Source organism: Chiloscyllium plagiosum, unplaced genomic scaffold, assembly GCF_037043375.1.
Source record: "Chiloscyllium plagiosum isolate Xiang-an unplaced genomic scaffold, Cpla_swu_hap1 HiC_scaffold_38, whole genome shotgun sequence".
In the NCBI taxonomy this organism is placed as follows: Eukaryota; Metazoa; Chordata; class Chondrichthyes; order Orectolobiformes; family Hemiscylliidae; genus Chiloscyllium; species Chiloscyllium plagiosum.
In genome coordinates, this window is record NW_028270176.1 from 33160162 (window position 1) to 33165161 (window position 5000).

Consider the following 5000-nt stretch of genomic DNA (forward strand, 5'->3'; position numbering starts at 1 on the left):
CTCTCTCTCACACACTCTCTCTCTTTCCCCTCTCCCTCTCCCCTGACACTCTCTCTCTCTCACACTCACTCACTCTTTCCCCTCTCCCTCTCCCCCGGCACTCTCTCTCTCTCTCACTCTTTCCCCTCTCCCTCTACCCCGGCACTCTCACACTCTCTCTCTCACACTCTCTCTCTCTTTCCCCTCTCCCACTCCCCCGGCACTCTCTCTCTCTCACACTCTCTCTCACTCTTTCCCCTCTCCCTCTCCCCCGGCACTCTCACACTCTCTCTCTCACACTCTCTCTCTCTTTCCCCTCTCCCACTCCCCCGGCACTCTCTCTCTCTCTCACTCTCTCTCTCTCACTCCCCTCTCCCTCTCCCCCGGCACTCTCTCTCTCTCTCCCACTCGCTCACTTTTTCCCCTCTCCCTCTGCCCTGACACTCTCTATCTCTCACATTTACTCACTCTTTTTTTCTTTTTCTACTCTCTATCTCTCACATTTACTCACTCTTTCCCCCCTCCCTCTCCCCCGACATTCTCTCTCTCTCACTCTTTCCCCTCTCCCTCTCCCTCCCCCCCCCCCCCCCCCCCCGGCACTCTCTCTCTCTCTCCCACTCGCTCACTCTTTCCCCTCTCCCTCTCCCTCTCCCCCCCCCCCCCCGCCACTCTCTCTCTCTCTCCCACTCGCTCACTCTTTCCCCTCTCCCTCTCCCCCTATACTCTCTCACTTTTTCCCCTCTCCCTCTGCCCTGACACTCTCTCTCTTTCTCACTCTTTCCCCTCTCCCTCTCCCCCGACATTCTCTCTCTCTCTCTCACTCTTTCCCCTCTCCCTCTCCCCCTATACTCTCTCACTCTTTCCCCTCTCCCTCTCCCCCGACACTCTCTCTCTCACATTTACTCACTCTTTCCCCCCACCCTCTCCCCCGACATTCTCTCTCTCTCTCTCACTCTTTCCCCTCTCCCTCTCCCCCTCCGGCACTCTCTCTCTCTCTCTCACACTCTCTCTCTCTTTCCCCTCTCCCACTCCCCCGGCACTCTCTCTCTCTCTCACACTCTCTCTCACTCTTTCCCCTCTCCCTCTCCCCCAGACACACTCTCTCTCTCTCTCACTCTCTCACTCTTTCCCCTCTCCCTCTCCCCCCGGCACTCCCTCTCTCTCTCTCACTCTCTCACTCTTTCCCCTCTCCCTCTCCCCCTACACTCTCTCTCTCACATTTACTCACTCTTTCCCCCCTCCCTCTCCCCCGACATTCTCTCTCTCTCTCTCACTCTTTCCCCTCTCCCTCTCCCCCTCCGGCACTCTCTCTCTCTCTCTCTCACTCTTTCCCCTCTCCCTCTCCCCCGGCACTCTCTCTCTCTCTCACTCTTTCCCCTCTCCCTCTCCCCCCCCCCCCGCCACTCTCTCTCTCTCTCCCACTCGCTCACTCTTTCTCCTCTCCCTCTCCCCCTATACTCTCTCACTCTTTCCCCTCTCCCTCTCCCCTGACACTCTCTCTCTTTCTCACTCTTTCCCCTCTCCCTCTCCCCCTACACTCTCTCTCTCTCACATTTACTCACTCTTTCCCCCCTCCCTCTCCCCCGACATTCTCTCTCTCTCTCTCTCACTCTTTCCCCTCTCCCTCTCCCCCTCCGGCACTCTCTCTCTCTCTCTCACTCTTTCCCCTCTCCCTCTCCCCCTACTCTCTCTCTCACTCTTTCCCCTCTCTCTCTCCCCTGACACTCTCTCTCTCTCTCTCTCACTCTTTCCCCTCTCCCTCTCCCCTGACACTCTCTCTCTCACACTCTCTCACTCTTTCCCCTCTCCCTCTCCCCTGACACTCTCTCTCTCTCACACACACTCTCTCACTCTTTCCCCTCTCCCTCTCCCCCTACACTCTCTCACTCTTTCCCCTCTCCCTCTCCCCTGACACTCTCTCTCTCTTTCCCCTCTCCCTCTCCCCTGACACTCTCTCTCTCTCTCTCTCACTCTCTCTCTCTTTCCCCTCTCCCTCTCTCCCGGCACTCTCACTCTCTCTCTAACACTCTCTCACTCTTTCCCCTCTCCCTCTCTCCCCCCCCCCCCCCCACCCGGCACTCTCTCTCTCTCTCACACACTCTCTCTCTTTCCCCTCTCCCTCTCCCCTGACACTCTCTCTCTCTCACACTCACTCACTCTTTCCCCTCTCCCTCTCCCCCGGCACTCTCTCTCTCTCTCACTCTTTCCCCTCTCCCTCTACCCCGGCACTCTCACACTCTCTCTCTCACACTCTCTCTCTCTTTCCCCTCTCCCACTCCCCCGGCACTCTCTCTCTCTCACACTCTCTCTCACTCTTTCCCCTCTCCCTCTCCCCCGGCACTCTCACACTCTCTCTCTCACACTCTCTCTCTCTTTCCCCTCTCCCACTCCCCCGGCACTCTCTCTCTCTCTCACTCTCTCTCTCTCACTCCCCTCTCCCTCTCCCCCGGCACTCTCTCTCTCTCTCCCACTCGCTCACTTTTTCCCCTCTCCCTCTGCCCTGACACTCTCTATCTCTCACATTTACTCACTCTTTCCCCCCTCCCTCTCCCCCGACATTCTCTCTCTCTCACTCTTTCCCCTCTCCCTCTCCCTCCCCCCCCCCCCCCCCCCCGGCACTCTCTCTCTCTCTCCCACTCGCTCACTCTTTCCCCTCTCCCTCTCCCTCTCCCCCCCCCCCCCCGCCACTCTCTCTCTCTCTCCCACTCGCTCACTCTTTCCCCTCTCCCTCTCCCCCTATACTCTCTCTCTCACTCTTTCCCCTCTCCCTCTCTCCCCCCCCCCCCCCCACCCGGCACTCTCTCTCTCTCTCACACACTCTCTCTCTTTCCCCTCTCCCTCTCCCCTGACACTCTCTCTCTCTCACACTCACTCACTCTTTCCCCTCTCCCTCTCCCCCGGCACTCTCTCTCTCTCTCACTCTTTCCCCTCTCCCTCTACCCCGGCACTCTCACACTCTCTCTCTCACACTCTCTCTCTCTTTCCCCTCTCCCACTCCCCCGGCACTCTCTCTCTCTCACACTCTCTCTCACTCTTTCCCCTCTCCCTCTCCCCCGGCACTCTCACACTCTCTCTCTCACACTCTCTCTCTCTTTCCCCTCTCCCACTCCCCCGGCACTCTCTCTCTCTCTCTCACTCCCCTCTCCCTCTCCCCCGGCACTCTCTCTCTCTCTCCCACTCGCTCACTTTTTCCCCTCTCCCTCTGCCCTGACACTCTCTATCTCTCACATTTACTCACTCTTTCCCCCCTCCCTCTCCCCCGACATTCTCTCTCTCTCACTCTTTCCCCTCTCCCTCTCCCTCCCCCCCCCCCCCCCCCCCCCCGGCACTCTCTCTCTCTCTCCCACTCGCTCACTCTTTCCCCTCTCCCTCTCCCTCTCCCCCCCCCCCCCCCCGCCACTCTCTCTCTCTCTCCCACTCGCTCACTCTTTCCCCTCTCCCTCTCCCCCTATACTCTCTCACTTTTTCCCCTCTCCCTCTGCCCTGACACTCTCTCTCTTTCTCACTCTTTCCCCTCTCCCTCTCCCCCGACATTCTCTCTCTCTCTCTCACTCTTTCCCCTCTCCCTCTCCCCCTATACTCTCTCACTCTTTCCCCTCTCCCTCTCCCCCGACACTCTCTCTCTCACATTTACTCACTCTTTCCCCCCACCCTCTCCCCCGACATTCTCTCTCTCTCTCTCACTCTTTCCCCTCTCCCTCTCCCCCTCCGGCACTCTCTCTCTCTCTCTCACACTCTCTCTCTCTTTCCCCTCTCCCACTCCCCCGGCACTCTCTCTCTCTCTCACACTCTCTCTCACTCTTTCCCCTCTCCCTCTCCCCCAGACACACTCTCTCTCTCTCTCACTCTCTCACTCTTTCCCCTCTCCCTCTCCCCCCGGCACTCCCTCTCTCTCTCTCACTCTCTCACTCTTTCCCCTCTCCCTCTCCCCCTACACTCTCTCTCTCACATTTACTCACTCTTTCCCCCCTCCCTCTCCCCCGACATTCTCTCTCTCTCTCTCACTCTTTCCCCTCTCCCTCTCCCCCTCCGGCACTCTCTCTCTCTCTCTCTCACTCTTTCCCCTCTCCCTCTCCCCCGGCACTCTCTCTCTCTCTCACTCTTTCCCCTCTCCCTCTCCCCCCCCCCCCGCCACTCTCTCTCTCTCTCCCACTCGCTCACTCTTTCTCCTCTCCCTCTCCCCCTATACTCTCTCACTCTTTCCCCTCTCCCTCTCCCCTGACACTCTCTCTCTTTCTCACTCTTTCCCCTCTCCCTCTCCCCCTACACTCTCTCTCTCTCACATTTACTCACTCTTTCCCCCCTCCCTCTCCCCCGACATTCTCTCTCTCTCTCACTCTTTCCCCTCTCCCTCTCCCCCTCCGGCACTCTCTCTCTCTCTCTCACTCTTTCCCCTCTCCCTCTCCCCCTACTCTCTCTCTCACTCTTTCCCCTCTCTCTCTCCCCTGACACTCTCTCTCTCTCTCTCTCACTCTTTCCCCTCTCCCTCTCCCCTGACACTCTCTCTCTCACACTCTCTCACTCTTTCCCCTCTCCCTCTCCCCCAACACTCTCTCTCTCTCACACACACTCTCTCACTCTTTCCCCTCTCCCTCTCCCCCTACACTCTCTCACTCTTTCCCCTCTCCCTCTCCCCTGACACTCTCTCTCTCTTTCCCCTCTCCCTCTCCCCTGACACTCTCTCTCTCTCTCTCTCACTCTCTCTCTCTTTCCCCTCTCCCTCTCTCCCGGCACTCTCACTCTCTCTCTAACACTCTCTCACTCTTTCCCCTCTCCCTCTCCCCCGGCACTCTCTCTCTCTCTCTCACTCTTTACCCTCTCCCTCTCCCCTGACACTCTCTCTCTCTTTCTCACTCTTTCCCCTCTCCCTCTCCCCTGACACTCTCTCTCTCTTTCTCACTCTTTCCCCTCTCCCTCTCCCCCTACACTCTCTCACTCTTTCCCCTCTCCCTCTCCCCTGACACTCTCTCTCTTTCTCACTCTTTCCCCTCTCCCTCTCCCCTGACACTCTCTCTCTCTTT